At 37.4% G+C, this 22489-nt stretch overlaps 2 non-coding genes across 2 annotated transcripts; one reads left to right on the forward strand and one right to left on the reverse strand.

Annotated features, from left to right (window-relative positions):
- Positions 1-16741: 16741 nt before the first annotated feature.
- Positions 16742-16847, reverse strand: LOC128285787 (small nucleolar RNA R71). The gene has a single exon (XR_008276336.1). It is a non-coding gene; the product is annotated as a small nucleolar RNA R71 (small nucleolar RNA).
- A 5382-nt stretch (positions 16848-22229) lies between these two features.
- Positions 22230-22336, forward strand: LOC128285763 (small nucleolar RNA R71). The gene has a single exon (XR_008276313.1). It is a non-coding gene; the product is annotated as a small nucleolar RNA R71 (small nucleolar RNA).
- The last annotated feature ends 153 nt before the right edge of the window (positions 22337-22489 follow it).

Here is a 22489-nt window from a genome sequence, read left to right on the forward strand (position 1 = left end):
CCTGTAATTGTGTGAGCTAAAATGGTATGTAGGTACCTTAGAGAGGGAGAGAGAGCCGATGCCTTGGAGCGGCTGGGATTGTAGGTGGCCCCACCTGGTATTAGTACATCCCAATATCGTAAAGGAGAATGATGGATGTGGCGGCTGAGAGCATGTAAGTCATTCTCCTCTTTGAACTTCTCTGTATATAAGCCCAGTGCAGCACCAAACTCTAGGACGCTTAGCTGGTGGACTAACCCGCCTGGGTGAAACTGGACCGTACCGAGATCATCGTAGTTCGTCATTACTATCTAAAGAAGGGATGTTGAGCATAGTTCCATCGTGAGCTCGAGGTATGTTGGCTCGATAATCCCAAAATATAGCTCCCAAGGGTCAGTGGTTAGGAGGGCCCTAATCGCATCAGCCAACTGAACTTGTTCTACAGCAGCCCAATTGATGCAGCAGCCCGCAATTAAAGCTCGAGCTTGAAGGATTTGGAAAAGTTCTTCTTGGGGCCCTTGGGGAAATTGAAGGAGAGGGTGATGAATTTTCGTGGTTGGACTCGCGGAGGATGACGCTCCCTTCCTTTTCTTTGAAGCAGGGACAACGACCTTCTTTCCTCATGAAAATGACATTAAAAGCCTGTAATATAAATAATAATAATAGATAAACAAATAATAATAGGTAAACAAATTCGAAGAAATAAAAAGCCATGAATTTGAACTAACTTATTTCAGCCAAAACTACTGATATAAAGTAAACTCAACCACAATAACAATGAGAATGAGAATATAAATGTAATGGGTATGAGGTTTTCCTAATCTCGATTTAACACGGAATGTATGATAACCAATCCTAGGAATGTAAATTAAATGTTAGACATTGGCATGGTAATAGCATGAGAATAAGCATAGTAATGTCATGACTAACCTAAGAATGCAAATTAAATGATAGAATAATGAGCAAAATGAAGAATAGTTCAAAAGATATGAAGATTATGTTGATACTAAGCATTAGAAATAAGTAAAATAGAAGTGAAAGGAGTAAACAAACGCTAGGGGAGAGAGATTGAGCATCAAAAATGAAATGAAAAGTGGCGCACGGGCGTGGCAGGGAAGGCGTGTGGACTTGCAGCGGCTAGGGTTAAGGTTTTTGAATGGGTAAGAAAGTGAATAGTGCAGGGTATTTATAGATCTTGGGGTACACAGCCAGGGAACACAGAGCCCGTGTGATTCGCAAATTTTGAAATTGGGTACGTCTGACATTTAATACACGCTCGTGTTCCTTGGGTGTGTGGGTGCACACAGCCATACCGCACGACCGTGTCTGGTATTGTTCGCTTCTCCCATGCTAGTGTATAAAAGCCCCACGCCCGTGTTCATTTGACAGGTTCAACCACAAGTATTAGATACGGGCGTGTGACACGCCCGTGTTGTTTTAACAGGTTCACCCACGATTCTTCCACACAGGCGTGTCGTACGCCCGTGTTGTTTTGACAGGCTCAACCACAGCCATGTCGCACGGCTGTCGCGTTTTATCACAGCCCGTGTTTAAGGAAATCTTTGCCCTATTTTAACATGGCTCTACGCACGCCCGTGTACTTGGCCGTGTCTCTGTGGAAAACCTATATTCAAGTGTTCTGTTAGTAAGTTAGATATTGAATACTAAATTTTAAAGAATTTAATACAGTTAGTGCTCGAGTTGCCTCCCGAGAAGCGCTTATTTATAGTCTAAGCTCGATTTACCTCTTCGTTTAATGATCATGGTGGTTTGAGGAGTTTATACTCCTCATTCCTGCTATCAATCTCATCAAAATAAGGTTTTAAACGTGTGTTGTTTACCTTAAAAGTGCTAAACTTGGGATGACTCACCTCAATCGTATCGAATGGAAAAATGGTACCGTAAGAGGGATTTCTTCATTCGGTGTGGTAGCGACAATGTGGGGATCTGCGGCATCTAAGAAGACTCTATCTCCAACCTTAAGTTGATTTGGAGAGGTATTGAGCTCGTTCTGTCGTAGATTCGGTTTGTCGAGTGTTCTCGGTTTATGCGTCTGCCATTCATCTAGCTCTTCGATTTGTAGTCTTCGATCTTCATGAATAGGTCCTTTACTATAGCTCGAGAATGACTCGTGTACTTCCTTCAGACTTATCTCCTGCAAAGTAGGTTGTATCATATGGTCAGTTTTAATAGAATGGTTTAGATGATCACCTTCAATTTCTGATGTGTTGCCAGAATTGTGAGCTTGAAGGTTGATTGTTTTGTCTCCTACATGAAGCGTGAGCTCACCTGTGCCAACATCAATAATTGTTTTAGCAGTTGCTAAAAAGGGCCTTCCTAAAATTAAAGGAGTGTTGCTATCCTCCTCTATGTCTAGAACAATGAAGTCAACGGGAAATATAAATTTATCAATTTTAACTAGCACATCTTCAATAATACCCCTAGGGAATCTTATAGTTTTATCTGCTAATTGAATGCTCATCCTAGTCTGTTTGGGTTTCTCGAGACCTAGTTGCTTAAACATTTTGTAGGGCATAACGTTAATACTAGCCCCTAAATCAGCTAATACATTATTAACATCTAAACTACCAATTAAGCAAGAAATCATAAAACTCCCTGGATCTTTTAGTTTGTTTGGTAGCTTATTTTGCAGAATAGCTGAGCACACTGCGTTTAGCTCCACATACGACGCCTCGTCCAACTTTCGCTTATTTGCTAAAAGGTACTTTAAAAATTTCATTGCGTTTGGCATCTGCGACAGGGCTTCAATAAACGATAAGTTAATGTGTAATTTTTTTAAGAGTTTAAGGAATTTACCAAATTGTTCATCTGAGCAGTCTTTCCTTGTCGCGTTGGGGTATGGCACACAAGGTTTATATTTGACGTTCACCGATTTGTTTGTATTGTGATCTACCTCACCTTGACCTTTGCTTACCACAGTTTCTTGCCTCAGTTCTGGCTCAGGCTCAACAAATCCTTCTTCATCTTGAATATTAATTGCGTTGAGCTGTTCCCTTGGGTTGGGTTCAGTATTACTTGGCAAGCTACCTTGTGGTCGTTCGAAGATTAGTTTAGAAAGCTGGCCTATTTGAGTTTCGAGCCCTTGGATCAATGCTTGTTGATTTTTAAGTGCTGTCTCGGTGTTCTGAAAATGAGTTTCTGACACCGATATAAACTTTGAGAACATCTCTTCAAGGTTCGGCTTCTTTACATGTTGGTAGGGTGGTTGTTGAAAACCCAGAGGATGTTGTGGTCTTTGATTTCCTTAACCGCCCCACGAGAAATTGGGGTGGTTCTTCCAACCTACATTGTAAGTGTTACTATATAGATTATTTTGAGGTCGAGTATTATTACCTATGTAATTTAATTGTTCATTATCCATGTTGTGGCCATAAGGTTGGTATTCCGAATGGTTTGGTCCACCTCCACTTGCTTCGCACTGTATTACTTGGTAAACTTGTGAAGAACTAAGAAAACCATCAATCTTTTTATTTAGAAGTTCTACCTGGTTTGACAGCATAGTAATCGAATCGACATTATAAACGCCTGCTGCTTTAGTTGGCTTAGTCCTCATGACTTGCCACTGATAGTTATTCAGTGACATTTCCTCTATAAACTCATAGGCATCTTCAGGTGTTTTATTGTTGATGGTTCCGCCAGCAGCTGCATCAACCATTTGTCGAGTCGAAGGATTCAGGCCATTATGGAATGTTTGAACCTGAAGCCAAAGCGGTAACCCATGGTGAGGGCACCTTCTCAGTAAGTCTTTGTATCTATCCCATACATCGTAAAGTGTTTCTAAGTCCATCTGTACCAACGAAGAGATATCATTATGTAATTTAGCCATTTTAGCCTGCGGAAAGTATTTGAGTAAAATTTTTTTGGTTATTTGTTCCCAAGTAGTAATTGACCCTCGTGGTAACGAGTTCAACCACTGTTTAGCTTTATTCCTCAATGAAAAGGGAAACAACTAAAGACGTATGGCATCATCAGAAACGCCATTGATTTTAAATGTATCACAAAATTCCAGAAAGTTTGCTAAGTGAGTGTTGGGATCTTCATCCTGCAAACCGTCAAACTAAACAAACTGTTTATCATTTGAATTGTGTTAGGTTTCAGTTCAAAAGTATTTGCAGCTACAGCAGGTCTAAATATGCTAGATTCAGTTCCTGTTAAAGAAGGTTTAGCATAATCATACATAGTGCGTGGAGTAGGATTTTGATTTACCGTAATTGTAGGTGGTAGCTGATTGCCTTGGTTTTCAGCCATCTCTTTGGTTAGGGGTTGAGTATCGTCCTATTGCTCATTCTCTGTGTATCTTAAGCTTCGCCTTATTTCTCTTTGGTTTCTACGAACTGTGCGATCGATTTCTTCGTCAAAAATTAGTGGTCTTGACGGGTTTCTTCTAGTCATAAACTATAAAAAACTGCCAAGAGAAAGAACAAATAAATTAATAAATAATAATAATAATAATAATAAATTAAATTGCAAGAAAAATAAATGGCTAAAGTAATAAAAATTGAGTGTTCCTAATATCTTAGTTCCCCAGCAACGGCGCCAAAAACTTGATCGCGTGATTTCGTGATAGGTTTTAAATATTTATAATTACTCATTCTTCAACTAACTATTATCGTGATGTAGGCAAGTGTACCTATCGAACAGTAGTATAGTTTTAGCAAGACCGGATTGTCGAACCCAAAGGAACTTAAAGTACTAGTAATGACTGTCTTTTTATTATCTAGCCTAAGAATAAAGAGATTTTTGTTTTAACTAACCAATTATCTAAACTAAGAACTCACAGAGAATAGAATTGAGAAATTGCTTTTGGGAAAATCGATTGAATGAAGGCAATACCTAAGGAAAATCCACCTAGACTGTACTTGTTATTCTAGCTCCGAATCGGACGATTTATTCATTTAACTTGTTCCATAGAGATCCCTAAGTTATGTTATTATCCCTATTCAAGACTAATAACGTCTAATCCCTAGATTGAATAACCGAGACTTTTCTCTAATTAACACTCTAGGGTTGTGTTAACTCGATCTATGGATCCCCTTATTAGGTTTCACCCTAATCCGGTAAAATCTTGTCACCCTATGTCTAGGCGCGCAATCAACTCCGCTTAATTATGACAAATGTACTCTTAGACAAGGTCTATTCCTCCTCTGAATAAGAGCTTACTTGAATCAGTATCCTGGGATATCAAAACAAGAATTAAGAACACATAATTAAGAACAAGTTAAATATTTATCATACGATTCAGAAAATCATAACAAGATTCGTCTTAGGTTTCATTCCCCTTAGGTATTTGGGGGATTTAGTTCATAATTAAAAAATAAAACATATTAGAAGAATAACGAATACAAAACATAAAGAAAACCCAAAACTCCTGAAGGGAAATTGAGGAGAGATCTTCAGTCTTGATGATGAATCCGGCTTCTGAAATAGAACAATCAGCTTTCTTCGAATAATTCCTTCCTCCCTCTCTGTGCCTCCCTTTTCTTCCTCCTCTAAGGTGTATTTATAGGCTTTGGAGTGCCTAAGAACCCTTGAAATTAGCTTTTTTCGAATTGGACTCAACTTGGGCTCGGCATGGACACGCCCGTGTGAGATTACTTCAGGTCGTGCTCGAGCCTGTTAAATAGGCACAGCCGTGTGGTCCACCCGTGTAAGTCGTGCTTCGATTCTACCAAATTGACACGACCGTGTGGTCTACCCGTGTGAGGAGGTCCAGGCCATGTTGAATTCTTACTTTGGCCTATTTTCTCCGTTTTTGGCCCGTTTCTCGTTCCTTTTGCTCTCCTATGCTCTCCTAAGTATAAAACATGAAATTAAGGTATTAGGAGCATCGAATTCACCAATTCTAAGGGAAAATCATCCATAAAACGTGTTAAGCATAGGGTAAAAATATGTATAAGTTACGGTTTATCAAATACCCCCACACTTAAGCGTTTTCTTGTCTTCAAGCAAAATTCTCAACTCATAATCAACATAAATCCTTCTCAACCTATAATTCCTATCGATAATATCTCAAAATAATCCATAGATAATCATACATTGAAAATTCAACTGAAAGAACATCAAAGTTTCAATCATTCCAAGTTGAGCACTTTATCATGAAAATATAGGTGTCTCCTATCGTCTAGATAATTACCTTTGATTCAAAATGTTACAGAGTTTCACATCCTCACTAAAGATTCACTCAAATTACTCGAGGTGTTTAAGGACAATAAATGAAGCACTCAATAGTCAATAATGAAAAGTCATTACCATAGGCTTGCATGGAAATCACATCTCCACCACTATAAATTGCGATGATACATCAATCAAAAGGTCTTTAGATGATTATAATGAGGCTTGGTTAGGGGGTGTGGTCACAAGCTGAAAGAAACGGTTAGAATCGAGATTGATCTGAAAAATCACTTAACTAGAAAACGATTTAATCATCACTTGCGTACAACAGAGCTTCTTCTTAGAATATGGAATTTAAATACTTAAGCTCAAAAACAAAAGATTACTACAAATGTATATACACATTTTTTTTTAGAACAAGTTAAATAACATATACTAACTATTAAGAACAAGACATAGCTAAGCAACTATTTCAATTCAAATCTCGACAAAAATAGGGATCAAATTAATTTAGGGGATTTCAACAATAATGGGTTAAGGGTTACTATTAAGGGTAATACAAGAAATGGCTTGTTAGGCTCAATGGGGTTCACTAAGGGTTAATCGTGGAGGTAGGCTTTTCATGGCATAAGTGGGTTAATCTTAAGTGCCTTAATCATTTTGACATATCAAATCAAATGGTGTGGTCTTGACATGCATAATCAAGCAAGTTCTAGAATAATAGTACAATACTGACACACTCAAAGCAATAATAAAAGTGAGCATGAAAGAATTAATAGATACTCAAAAGGCTCAAAAATCTCACAAAAATTATGGCTTTTTGATGTTTAAAACTTGTGAATTCCAACTCAAAGTAATACCTAAACTTTGAGGAAAACAACCTAAAATTTTAAATTCTTAAAAGTCAACTTATCATGGTTGATTCTCTAATGTCTTAAAGTTTAAACAATCAATGCATAAATGCCTATGTTTTAATTCAGGATATATCAATCAAAATCATAAATCAATCAAAATTTATCCTAAACATGATATGAGAGCTTTTCAAGAGAACAAGGCAGTCAGTCAAGGATTTTTCTGATAGTGAAATGAATACCCCCCATACTTAAGATGTACATTGCCCTCAATGAACAAAGATAGATATAAGAACATAAAAATAAGATAGGGAGAGAAGTGAAACTCCTGAGTGATGAATGAGTTTCCTTGAACTGGAGTTTCGGAGAATAATCGGCGTGAGGGTGGAGGAAGATACTCCGGCGGTGGTAAAGGTTCATTAGTCCATAGGTCCTGCGCCAAAAGAATGTTATATCTAGTGGTAGCTATGATCGTGGGTGAGCAGGACATGGAAGTCGTGGAGAACTGTTCCCAGTGGGGTTTCAAGTCCCTGAGTAATAGTGAGCTTTGGAGCTGTTTGTAACTATGATAGCATCAGGAACTCTTTTAGAAAGTATATAAGGAAGAATGATTACTCCGTAGGAAATAGTCGGAATTCAAATTTGTTAAATAAAAATTATAAATCCGAATAAAAATAAGATGAAAGAAAAATAAAAATTAGTCCTAAAATAAAAATAAAAAATAAAATAGTAAATAAAAGTTTTTAAACATCTTCATCGCTAGATGGTTCACGAGGTGGGACTAACGATGAGATGTGGAGGTGCTGACAAATTGCTGTAGAGTAGCATCAATGTTGTCAAATCGTTGAAAACACTGTTGCTCGAATCGAGTGAGGTGCTCAGAAATGTCAGCATATGAAGCTGCCGCATGAACTGGACGAGAGAGTGGTGGTGGCTGAGACGGTGGGTCCTCGTGCTGTGGAGGGACATCAACAAGAATGTCCTCGAATGACTCCTCCTCAGTAGATTGGGCGAGACGATATTGAGGAGGGTAGGTTCCTTGGCGCTTTTCGGTCATCCTCATGCTAAGCATGCTCGAGATGTCTTGTGGAGACATCTGGCCAATGAGTGATAAGGATGATTCTTATGCCGCGGTGCTGAGGAGCCTGAAGTGTCGAGCCAACCGAGTAACATAAGGGCCAATGGAGATAACCCCCTTCCTATACCGCTCCGTCTGGTGTTAAATAGCGAGGGAAATGAAATATGCAAGGTCGATGATGTGCCCGTGCGACATACACCATAAAAAGTAGGCGTCGTGAGTGTTGACGATGCGAGTGCTCTCTCACATTCCTGTAATCGTGTGAGCAAAAATGGCGTGAAGGTACCTCAGAGATGGAGGGAGAGACGATGCCTTGGAGTGGTTAGGATTGTAGGCAGCCCCACCTGGTATTAGTGCGTCCCAGCACCATGAAGGAGAACGATGGATGTGGCAGTTGAGTGTATCTAAGTCATTCTCCTCCTTGAATTCCTCTGTATATAAACCCAGTGCAGCACCAAATTTTGAGACGCTGAGCTGGCGGACTAATTCACCTAGGCGAAATTAGACTGTGCCGGGATCATCGTAGTTCGTCATTATAGTCTGAAGATGGAACGTTGAGCATAGTTCCATCGTGATATCGATGTATGTTAGCTCGATGAACCTAAAGAACAGCTCCCAAGGGTCGGTGGTTAGGAGGGCCCGAGTCACATCAGCCAACTAAACTTGTTCTACCGCAGCCTAGTCGATGCAGTGGCCCGCAATTAAAGGTTGGGCCCAGAGTATTTGGGACAGTTTTTCTTGGGGCCCGATGGGGAACCTCAAGAAAGGGTAACGAACTTCCGCGGTAGGACTCGAGGAAGATGACGCTCCCTTCATTTTCTTTGAAGCAGGGACAACGACCTTTTTACCACGTGAAGATGACATGGTACCTACAAATAGAATCATCAAGTCGTCTTGATGAGTGGTTAAAGTAAAACGAATCAAATTTTAAATAAAAATCATAATTTCAGCCACAACTACTAAAACTAACTAAAATAATAAGTTCAATGGGATACTTTTGTGGCACTAGCATGGTGATATGAGTAAAAATGGCCAAGAATTTAATGAAAATATAAAGAGCATAAATTTAGCACATGGCATGATTTGTAATGGTAAATAACAAAAAACAATTGAAAACTATGAATATTGATTTCGAATAGGTGAATAAGGCATGAGAGTTTCATAAAAATATGTCATGGGAATGAATGATAACTAATCTAAAAGGAATGAAACTTGAATGATAGCATAGTGTGAGATACATAAAGATTATAGCATTAAAAATGAGTGGAGTTAAAGGGAAAAGAGTGAACAAACGCTAAAAAATGGAAGAATAAGCATCAGGAATGAAGTTGGAAGCGGCGCACGGGCGTGGCGGGGAGGGCGTGTGGACTTGCTGCGGTTAGGGTTAGGGTTTTTGGGTGAAGAAAATAATGAAAAGTGCAGCATATTTATAGATTTTGAGGCACACGGCCATGGAACATGCCCGTGTTCCCCAAATTTTGCCCGTGTGACTCGCGAATTTTGAATTTGGGTGCGTCTGAACAGTTAGTCCACGCCCGTGTTCCTTTGTCGTGTGGGTGCACATGGCCGTGTCGCACGACCGTGCCTGGCTTCGTTCACTTCTCTCACGCCCGTGTATGTAGGCCCATACCCTTGTTAGTTTAACAGGTTCGACTACGGTTGCTTGGCACTGATGTGTTGAACGCCCGTGTTGATTTGACAGGTTTGGCCACGGGTTCTGGCCACAGGCGTGTCGAACGCCCGTGTTGTTTTAGCAGGTTCTCCCATGGCCATGCCGCACGACCGTGGTGCTTTATCGTAGCCCGTGTTGGGGAAATTTTTGCCTTGTTTTCATACAGCCCTGAGTACGCCCGTGTGCTTGGCTGTGTCTATGTGGAAAAACCTGTATTTAAGATCTCTATTAGTAAGTTAGGTGTTAAATACTAAAATTTAAAGAAATTAATACAATTAGTGCTCGGGTTGCTTCTCGAGAAGCGCTTATTTATAGTCTAAGCTCGACTTACCTCTCCCTTGAATGGTCATGGTGGTTCGAGGTGTAACGCCCCCTTTACCCGAGACCATCGCCGGAGTCGAGCACGAGGCATTACTAAACTTATTTGAGCACTTAAACAAATTCAAACAATTTATGTCACACTTTCCAGACAAGCTGTCCAACTACGTTACAGACGCAAAAAAATCATATCTCGAGTTACAAAACTCGAAATCCAAATCCATAAATTTTCCCCGAATTTAGGCTCATATATCTACTTACTAATTTTTTTCTAGAATTTTTGGTTGGGCCAATTAGTACAGTTTATTAGTTGAAGTCTCCCCTGTTTCAGGGTTTGTCTACTCTAACCCCTGTGTACTACGAACCAAATTTCTCCATGTACAGAATTCAAATAACCAAGCTGATTGTTTCTCTTAAAAATAGACTCAATAAGGAATCCATACATAAATAGTATGACTCCTAAATATTTTTGTACAATTTTTAATGATTTTTACAAATTAGAATAGGGGAGTTCAAAATCACTCTGACCTTGTCTCACAAAAATTCAAATATCTCCTGATATGAAAGTCTTTTGCTTACACCGTTTCTTCTATGTGAAACTAGATTCAATAAGATTTTATTTTATATTTTATTCAACCTCTAATTAGATTTTCATAATTTATGGTGAATTTTCAAATTCAAACTACTGCTACTGACCAAAAACTATTTTAGTACAAAATGTTGACATCTTTACTTCATTTCATTTAAACTCTATACATGCCATATAAATCTTCAAACTTAAAACAAAAGCTACTGGAATTGATCTGGATAGCGTGCTTTGTTATGTTGATCCGATCTACCAACTTCACTTCAATTCAATCTACATAAAAATATCAAACACACACAAGTAAGCTTATTGAAGCTTAGTAAGTTCATAGGTTTGAAAGTAATGCTTACCAAACATAATATTTCCAAACAATACCAAAACATTTACTAAAGTTTCCTGCGATTCACAACCATTGTTATAATAATTCACATAGTTGAGCTCAACAATAGCAACTACTCAATCTCTTTCATTTGGATCACTTCTCTTTTATTTCTTATAATCAAATTAGGAAACGGCTTACGAAATTGAGTACGTCGTTGCTCAATGCCACGATTCACAACTCAAGATGGCTTTCCTCATTGAAATACCATACCTACATTTTTAACTCGGTATGGGAAATGCCATACCTACATTTCTTAACTCAAGATGGATTTGATAATACCATACCTACATTTCACACTCGTATGGATAATACCATACCTACATTTCACAACTCAGTATGGATGATACCATACCTACATTTCACACTTTGCCATGGAACAACCATGGTCTTATCCGTCAATTCATCACCGTCACGATACGAACGTACTCAATCCTGCGTTTTTCCTAATTTGCATTTCCACATTTATTCTTTCATTAACAAAATTTACACAATCCCACAAAAATTTCATATATAATAACACATTATATACTTCAATCATTCACAAATATACATCTAAATTCAACCATATGAACTTACCCGGCTAATTTGTAGAAGAAATTGAAATTTAGGGACTATTCCGCAACTTTTTCTTTTCCTCGTTCTTCTTTGGATTCTTGATCTATAATATAAAATATTTCTACTCATTAGCATTTATTTTATTTCTATTTCACTTCACAATTTATGCTGTTCAAATTTTGAAATTGCACTTTTACCCCAAAATTTACAGTTTTACAATTTAGTCACTGCTCAATTCACCCATCAATTGAACTAATTTTTCTCAATTAACACTTTATTTTATCATTATAAACTATTTAAAAACCTTTTATATTCTGAATTTCAACAGCAACCTTCAATTCACAACTTTTTCACAATTAGGTCCTAAATATCATTTCCTATCAAAATCACTTAATAAAACCACCTTAATATGAAATTAGAACTTAAATTTCATAATAATTCATCATAAAATTCCCTTATCCATCCAGGGTACCTTCCAATTTCACCCATAAAATAAAAAACTAATGAATTCTATAAGTGGACCTAATTGTAAAAGTCATAAAAACATAAAAATTATCAAGAAAAAGCAAGAATTAAACTCACATGATGTAAAAATATGAAAAACAAGCTTTTTCCAGACCTTCTATGGCGTTTTGGCTGAGAAAATATGAAGAAATGTCTAGATTTTTCAATTACATCATTATTTAACTATTAACTTTTATGCTATTTCCAATTTTACCCCTTGTTCACATTGTTTTCTTGCTTATTTCATACCCAAACCGTCCAGCCATTAACCTTTGGGTCTAATTGCTCTTTAAATCCATCTTTTTAAATACTTAAGCTATTTACTCACAATTTAACAAATTTTGCGCTATTTTCAATTTAGCCCTTTTTAATTAATTAGCCATCCAAACGTTAAAATTTTCTAACGAAACTTTAATACTAACTCAATGACACTCCATAAATATTTATAAAAATATTTATAGCTCAATTTTCAATTTTGAGGTCTCGATACCTCGTTTTTGACCCGTTTGACCTAATAAATTCTTTTAATTCACTAATTTCACCATTTCACAAATTCTTCTAAATTCTTACTTGACTCATAAATATTAAATTACTATCTTGTTCAATCTTATTTGTCGGATTTAGTGATCTCAAATCACTATTTTCGACACCACTGAAAATTAGGCCGTTACACGAGGAGTTTATACTCCTCATTCCTACTATCATTCTTATCAAAATAAGGTTTCAGACGAGTGTTATTTACCTTAAAAAGTGCCGAACTTGGGATGACTTACCTCGACTGTACCGAATGAGAAAATGCTAAGTACCGTAAGAGGGATTTCTTCATTCGGTGTGGTAGTGACAATGTCAGGATCTGCGGCATCTAATAAAACTTTATGTCCAACCTTAAGTTGATTTGGAAAGGTATTGAGCTCGTTCTATTGTAGTTTCGATTTATTGGGCGTTCTCGATTTATGCATCTGCCATTCATCTAGCTCTTCGATTTGTAGCCTTCGTTCTTCATGAATAGGTCCTCTATTATTATTTGAGAATGGCTCATGTACTTCCTTCAGACTTATCTCCTTAAAAGTGGGTTGTATCATATGGTCAGTTTTAGTAGAATGGTTTAGATGATCACCTTCAATTTACAATGTGTTGCCAGAATTGCGAGCTTGAAGGGTGATTGTTTCGTCTCCCACACGAAGTGTGAGTTCACCTGTGCCAACATCAATAATTGTTTGAGCAGTTGCTAAAAAGGGCTGTCCAAAAATCAAAGGAGTGTTGCTATCCTCCTCTATGTCTAGAACAATGAAGTCAACGGGAAATATAAATTTATCAATTTTAACTAGCACATCTTCAATAATACCCCTAGGGAATCTTATAGTTTTATCTGCTAATTGAATGCTCATCCTAGTCTGTTTGGGTTTCCCAAGACCTAATTGTTTGAAAATTTTGTAAGGCATGATGTTAATGCTAGCCCCTAAATCAGCTAATGCATTATTAATATCTAAACTACCAATTAAGCAAGGAATCGTAAAACTTCCTGGATCTTTTAGTTTGTTGGGTAGTTTATTCTGCAAAATAGCTGAGCAAACTGCGTTTAGCTCCACATGCGACACCTCATCCAACTTCCGCTTATTTGCTAAAAGCTCCTTTAAAAATTTCATTTCGTTTGGCATCTACGATAGGGCTTCAATAAACGGTAAGTTATTATGTAATTTTTTTAAGGGTTTAAGGAATTTACCAAATTGTTCATCTGAGCGGTCTTTCCTTGTCGCGTTGGGGTATGGCACATGAGGTTTATATTCGATATTCACTAATTTGTTTTTATTATGACCTACCTCATCTTGGTCTCTGCTCACCACAGTTTCTTGCTTTGGTTCTGGCTCAGGCTCAATGAATTTTTCTTCATCTTGAACATTAATCGCGTTGAGTTGTTCCCTTGGGTTGGGTTCAGTATTACTTAGCAAGCTACCCTATGGTTGTTCGGAGATTAGTTTGGACAGCTGGCCTATCTGAGTTTCAAGCCCTTGGATCGATGCTTGTTGATTTTTAAGTGTTGTCTCAGTATTCTAGAAACGAGTTTTTGATACCGAGATAAATTTAGACAGCATCTCTTCAAGGTTCGGCTTCTTCTCATGTTGGTAGGGTGGTTGTTGGTATCCTGGAGGTGGTCTCTAATTTCCTTGACCTCCCAATGAGAAATTTGGGTGGTTCCTCCAACTTGCATTATAAGTGTTACTATATGGATTGTTTTGAGATCGATAATTATTACCTATGTAATTTAACTGCTCATTATCCATGTTGTGGCCATAAGGCTGGTATTCCGAATTGCTTGATCCACCTCCACTTGCTTCGCACTGCATTATTGGGTGAACCTGTGAAGAAGTAAGAAAACCATCAATTTTCTTATTCAAGAGTTCTACCTGATTAGAGAGCATGGTGACCGAACTGACATTATAAACACCGGCTGTTTTCGTTGGTTTTGTCCTCATGACTTGCCACTAATAGTTATTAAGTGACATCTCCTCTATAAACTCATAAGCATCTTCAGGTGTTTTATTGTTGATGGTTCCGCCAGAAGTTGCGTCAACCATTTGCCATGTCAAAGGATTCAGGCCATTATGGAACGTTTGAACCTGTAGCCAAAACGGTAACCCATGGTGAGGTGATAAACCGTAAACTATACGTATTTTTACTCCATGTTTAATGTATTTTATGGATCATTTTCCATTGGAATTGGTGAATTCGATGCTCCTAATGCTTTAATTTCATGTTTTACACTTATGAGAGCATAGGAGAGCGAAAGGAACGAGAAACGGGTCAAAACAGAGAAAATGGGCCAAAGTACGAAATCAACACAGCCTGGACCTCCTCACACGGGTAGACCACATGGCCGTGTCAATTTGGCAGGCTTGAGCACGGCCTGAAGTAATCGCACACGGGCGTGTCCCTACCGAGCCCAAGTTGAGTCCAATTCGGAAAAGGCTAATTTTGAGGCCTTTTAGGCATTCCAAAGCCTATAAATACACCCTAGAGAAGGAAAAAAAGGGAGGACAGAGTAGAGGGTAAGGAATTACTCGAAGAAAGCCGATTGATTCATCTCAGAAGCCAGATTCATCATCAAGACTGAAGATCTCTCCTCAATTTCCCTTCAAGAGTTTTGGGTTTTCTTTATGTTTTGTATTCTTTATTATTCTAATATGTTTTCTTATTTAGTTATGAACTAAATCCCCTAAATACCTAAGGGGAGTGAAACCTAAGACAAATCTTGTTATTATTTTCTGAATTGTATGATAAATATTTGACTTGTTCTTAATTATGTGTTCTTAATTCTTGTTTTGATATACCAGGATACTGATTTAAGATAAGCTCTCATTCAGAGGAGGAATAGACCCTGTTTAAGAGTACATTTGTCATAATTAAGTGGAGTTGATTGTGCGCCTAGACATAGGGTGACAAGATTTTTTCGGATTAGGGTGAAACCTAATAAGGGGATCCATAGATCGAGTTAATGCAACCCTAGAGTGTTAATTAGAGAAAAGTCTCGGTTATTCAATCTAGGGATTAGATGTTATTAGTCTTGAATAGGGATAATAACATAACTTAGGGATCTCCACGGAACAAGTTAAATGAAAAAATCGTCCGATTCGGAGCCAGAATAACAAGTACAGTCTAGGTGGATTTTTCCTTAGGTATTGTCTTCATATAATCAATTTTTTCCAAAAGTAATTCCCCAATTCCATTCTCTGCGCGTTTTTAGTTTAGATAATTAGTTATTTAAAATAAAAAAAACCTCTTTATTCTTAGGCTAGATAATAAAAAGACAGTCATTACTAGTACTTTTAGTTCCTTTGGATTTGGCAATCCGGTTTTGCTAAAACTATACTACTGTTCAATAGGAACACTTTCCTACATCGCGATAATAGTTAGTTCAAGAACGAGTAATTTTAAATATTTAAAACCTATCACGAAATCACGCGATCAAGTTTTTGGCGCCGTTGCCGGAGGACTGAAATATTAGGAACACTCAATTTGTATTACTTGAGCCATTTATTTTTCATGCACTTTAATTTATTATTATTTTTTATTAATTTAATTTTTCCTTCTCTTGGCAAGTTTTTATAGTTTATGACTAGAAGAAATCCATCAGGACCATTACTTTTTGACGAAGAAATCGATCGTACAGTTCACAGAAATCAAAGAGAAATAAGGCGAAGCTTAAGATACACAAAGAACGAGCAAGAAGACGATACTCAACCCCCAACCGAAGATATGGCTGAAAACCAAGGCAATCAGCTACCTCCTGCAATTACGGTTAATCAAAATCCTACTCCACACATTATGTATGATTATGCTAAACCTTCTTTAACAGGAATTAAATCGAGCATAGTTAGACCTGCTGTAGCTACAAATACTTTTGAATTAAAACCTAACACTATTCAAATTATACAACAATTTGTTAAGTTTGATGGTTTGCATGATGAGGATCCCAACACTCATTTAGCCAACTTCTTAGAACTATGCGATACATTTAAAATTAATGGTGTATCTGATGATGCCATTCGTCTTCGGTTATTCCCTTTTTCATTGAGGAACAAAGTTAAACAGTGGTTGAACTCGTTACCACGAGGGTCAATTACTACTTGGGAACAAATGACCAAAAAATTTTTACTAAAATATTTTTCGCCGGCTAAAACGGCTAAATTACATAATGATATCTCTTCTTTTATGCAGATGGATTTAGAAACACTCTACGATGCATTGGAGAGATACAAACACCTTTTGAGAAGGTGCCCTCACCATGGGTTACCGCTTTGGCTACAAGTTCAAACGTTCTATAATGGCCTGAATCCTTCGACTCGACAAATGATTGACGCAGCTGTTGGCAAAACCATCAATAATAAAACACCTGAAGATGCCTATGAGTTTATAGAGGAGATGTCACTGAATAACTATCAGTGGCAAGTCATAAGGACAAAGCCAACGAAAACAGCCGACGTTTATAACGTCGATTCAGTCACCATGCTCTCTAATCAGGTAGAACTCTTAAATAAAAAGATGGATCGTTTTCTTAGTTCTTCACAGGTTCACCCAGTAATGCAGTACGAAGCAAGTGGAGGTGGAAACAACCATTCGGAATACCAATATTATGGCCACAACATGGATAACGAGCAATTAAACTACATGGGTAATAATCCTCGACCTCAAAACAATCCATATAGTAACACTTACAATGCAGGTTGGAGGAACCACCCCAATTTCTCGTGGAACGGTCAAGGAAATCAAAAACCACAACCACCTCCAGGCTACCAACAACCACCCTACCAATAGGAATAGAAGCTGAACCTTGAAGAAATGCTCTCAAAATTTATTTCGGTGTCAGAAACTCGTTTCCAGAACACCGAGACAGCACTTAAAAATCAACAAGCGTCGATCCAAGGGCTCGAAACTCATATAGGCCAGCTTTCCAAACTAATTTCTGAACGACCACAAGGTAGCTTGCCAAGTAAAACTGAACCCAACCCAAGGGAACAGCTCAACGCAATTAATATTCAAGATGAAGAAGGAGTTGTTGAGCCTGAACCATAACCAAGGCAAGAAACTGTGGTAAGCAAAGATCAAGGTGAGGTAGATCACAATAAACACAATTCGGTGAATGTCAAATATAAACCTCGTGTGCCATACCCCAACGCAACAAGGAAAGACCGCTCAAATGAACAATTTGGTAAATTTCTTAAACTCTTAAAAAAATTACATATTAACTTACCGTTTATTGAAGCTCTATCACAGATGCCAAACGCAATGAAATTTTTAAAGGAGCTTTTAGCAAATAAGTGGAAGATAGACGAGGCGTCGCATGTGGAGCTAAACGCAGTGTGCTCAGCTATTCTACAGAATAAACTACCCAACAAACTAAAAGATCCAGGGAGTTTTACAATTCCTTACTTAATTGGTAGTTTAGATGTTAATAATGCATTAGCTGATTTAGGGGCTAGTATTAACGTCATGCCTTATAAAATGTTTAAACAATTAGGTCTTGGGAAACCCAAAGAGACTAGGATGAGCATTCAATTAGCAGATAAAACTATAACATTTCTTAGGGGTATTATTGAAGATATGCTAGTTAAAATCGATAAATTTATATTTCCCGTTGACTTCATTATTCTAGACATAGAGGAGGATAGCAACACTCCTTTAATTCTAAGAAGACCCTTTTTAGCAACTGCTAAAACAATTATTGATGTTGGCACAGGTGAACTCACACTCCGTGTGGGAGACGAAACAATCACCCTTCAAGCTCACAATTCTGGCAACACAATGGATATTGAAGGTGATTGTCTAAACCATTCTACTAAAACTAACAATATGGTGCAACTTACTTTGCAGGAAATGAGTCTGAAGGAAGCATATGAGTCATTCTCAAGCGATAGTAGAGGACCCAATCATGAAGATTGAAGGCTACAAATTGAGAAGCTAGATGAATGGCGGACGCATAAACCGAAACTACGACAGAACGAGCTCAATACCTTTCCAAATCAACTTAAGGTTAGAGATAAAGTTTTATTAGATGCCGTAGATCCTCACATTGTCACTACCAAACCAAATGAATAAATCCCTCTTACGGTACTCAACATTTTCCCATTCGGTACAGTCGAGGTGAGTCATCCCAAGTTCGGCACTTTTAAGGTAAACAACACCCGTTTAAAACCTTATTTTGATGAGATTAATAGCAGGAATAAGGAGTATAAACTCTTCAAACCACCATGATCATTCAACGGAGGGGTAAGTCGAACTTAGACTATAAATAAGCGCTTCTCGGGAAGCAACCCGAGCACTAACTATATTAACTTCTTTAAAATTCATTCTTCAACATCTAACTTACTAACAGAACGCTTGATTACAGGTTTTCCACAGGGCACGGCCAAGAGCACGGGCGTGCTTAGGGCCGTATGAAAATAGGACAATAATTTTTCCCAAACACGGGCTACGATAAAATGCCACGGTCGTGCGACATAGCTGTGGTCGAACTCGTTAAGATAGCACGGGAGTGTGACACACCCGTGTCTATCACCCGTGGCCAACACTGTCAAAATAACACAGGTGTGCGCAGAATTACACGACCGTAGGAGAAGCGAACCGCATCACGCACGATCATGTAACATGATCATAAAGACACACGGCCTATACACACGGGCGTGCCTCAAGGCCGTGTGACGACATCTCACTTCGTAATAAACACAGGCGGGACACGATCCACAAGGGCGTGTGAACCGGCTGTGCCACATTGAAAAATTAGATTATCTATCTTATTTTATTTTATTTTTATTTTATTAATTTTTGAAGATTTTGTTATTTTTAAACACGGCTTATTTTTATTATTACTATCAAAATATTCCCCTAATTATCCTTTTGTCCTTCAGAATCATGTTTGTCTCCCAATTGTATTTCCAGCAACTCGCTCTCGCTAATCCAGGAATTTCATCCATTTTCAACTCAGGAAGTTTCACTTCTCTCCCTATCTTATTTTTATATTGTTATATCTATCTTTGTCCATTGAGGGCAATGTACATCTTAAGTGTGGGGGGTATTCATTTCATTATCAGAAAAATCCCTAAATGACTGCCTTGTTCTCTTGAAAAGCTCTCATATTATATTTAGGATAAATTTTGATTGATTTATGATTTTGATTGATATATCTTGAATTAAAACATAGGCATTTATGCATTGATTGTTTAAACTTTAAGGCGTTAGAGAATCAAGTATGATAAGTTGATTTTGAAGAATTTAAAATTTTAGGTTGTTTCCCCAAAGTTTAGGTATTACTTTGATTTGGAATTCACAAGTTTTCTACGTAAAAAAGCCATAATTTTTGTGAGATTTTTGAGCCTTTTGAGCATCTATTAATTCTTTCATGCTCACTTTTATTATTGCTTTAAGTGCGTCAGTATTGAACTGTTATTCTAGAACTTGCTTGATTATGCATGTCGAGACCACACCATTTGATTTGATATGTCAAAATGATTAAGGGATTTAGAATTAACCCACTCATGCCATGAAAAGCCTACCTCCACGATTAACCCCTAGTAAACCCCTTTGAGCCTAATAAGCCATTTCTTGTACTACCCTTGATATTAACCCTTAATCCATTATTGTTGAAATTCCCCAAATTAATTTGATCCTTATTTTTGTCGAGATCTGAGTTGGAATAGTTACTTAGCTATGTTTTATTCTATTTTGTATTTATTTAACTTGTTCTTAAAAAAAACAACAACAACAACAACATGTATACATATTAGTAATGGTGATCTTTTGAGCTAAAAGAAATTAAATTCCATATTCTAAGAAGAAGCTCTTTTGTACACAAGTGATGATTAACTCTTTTTTTAGTTAGGCAATTTTTCAATTCAATCTCGATTCTAACCCTTTCTTTCAGCCTGTGACCGCAACCCCTAACCAAGCCTCATTACAACCCTCTAAAGACCTTTTGATTGATATTTCATTTCAATTTATCAGTGGTGGAGATTTGATTTTCATGCAAGCCTATGGTAATGACTTTTCATTATTGACTATTGAGTGCTTCTTTTATTGTCCTTAAACACCTCGACTGATTTGAGTGAATCTTCAGTGAGGATGTGAAACTTTGTGATATTCTGAATCAAAGGTAATTACTTAAATGAGGGGAGACACCTATGTTTTTAGGATAAAATGCTCAACTTGGAATGTTTGAAACTCTAATATTCTTTTAGTTGAATTCTCAATGTATGATTACCTATGGATTATTCTGAGATATTATCGATAGAAATTATAAGTTGAGAAGAATTTATTTTGATTATGAGTTGAGAATTTTGCTTGAGGACAAGCAAATGCTTAAGTGTGGGGGTATTTGATAAACCGTAATTTATACATATTTTTACCCATGTTTAACGCATTTTATAGATGATTTTCCATTAGAATTGGTGAATTCGATGCTCCTAATGCTTAAATTTCATGTTTTACACTTAGGAGAGCATAGGAGAGCGAAAGGAACAAAAAATGGCCAAAAATGGAGAAAATGGGCTAAAGTACGAAATCAACACGGCCTGGACCTCCTCACACGGGCAGACCACACGGCCGTGTCAATTTGACAGGCTTGAGCACGGCCTGAAGTAATCGCACACGGGTGTGTCCTTACCGAGCTCAAGTTGAGTCCAATTCAGAAAAGGCTAATTTTGAGGGCTTTTAGGCATTCCAAAGCCTATAAATACACCCTAGAGAAGGAAGAAAAGGAAGGACAGAGTAGAGGGTAAGGAATTACTTGAAGAAAGCCGATTGATTCATCTCAGAAGCCGGATTCATCATTAAGACTGAAGATCTCTCCTCAATTCCCCTTCAAGAGTTTTGGGTTTTCTTTATGTTTTGTATTATTTATTATTCTGAGATGTTTTCTTATTTAGTTATGAACTAAATCCCCTAAATTCCTAAGGGGAATGAAACTTAAGACGAATCTTGTTATTATTTTTTGAATTGTATGATAAATATTTGACTTGTTCTTAATTATGTGTTCTTAATTCTTATTTTGATATCCCAGGATACCGATTCAAGATAGGCTCTTATTCAGAGGAGGAATAGACCCTGTTTAAGAGTACATTTGTCATAATTAAGCGGAGTTGATTGCGCACCTAGACATAGGGTGACAAGATTTTGCTGGATTAGGGTGAAACCTAATAAGGAGATCTATAGATCAAGTTAATGCAACCCTAGAGTGTTAATTAGAGAAAAGTCTCGGTTATTCAATCTAGGGATTAGACGTTATTAGTCTTGAATAGGGATAATAAATAACTTAGGGATCTCTAAGGAATAAGTTAAATGAATAAATCGTCCGATTCGGAGCCAGAATAACAAGTACAGTCTAGGTGGATTTTTCCTTAGGTATTGTCTTCATTCAATAGATTTTTCTAAAAGCAATTCCCCAATTCCATTCTCTGTGCGTTCTTAGTTTAGATAATTAGTTAGTTAAAACAAAAAAGCCTCTTTATTCTTAGGCTAAATAATAAAAAGGCAGTCATTACTAGTACTTTTAGTTCCTTTGAGTTCGATAATTCGGCCTTGCTAAAACTATATTACTGTTCAATAGGTACACTTGCCTACATAGCGATAATAGTTAGTTCAAGAACGAGTAATTATAAATATTTAAAACCGATCACGAAATCAGGCGATCATGAGGGCACCTTCTCAGTAAGTCCTTGTATCTCTCCCATGTATCGTAAAGAGTTTCTAAGTGCATCTGCATAAACGAAGAGATATCATTACGTAATTTGGCCGTTTTAGCCGGCAGGAAATATTTTAATAGAAATTTTTTTGTCATTTGTTCCCAAGTAGTGATTGACCCTCGTGGTAATGAGTTCAACAACTATTTAGCTTTGTTCCTTAATGAAAAAGGGAATAATCGAAGATGAATGGCATCATCAGA

The sequence above is a fragment of the Gossypium arboreum genome, chromosome 12 (genome assembly GCF_025698485.1).
Source record: "Gossypium arboreum isolate Shixiya-1 chromosome 12, ASM2569848v2, whole genome shotgun sequence".
NCBI lineage: Eukaryota > Viridiplantae > Streptophyta > Magnoliopsida > Malvales > Malvaceae > Gossypium > Gossypium arboreum.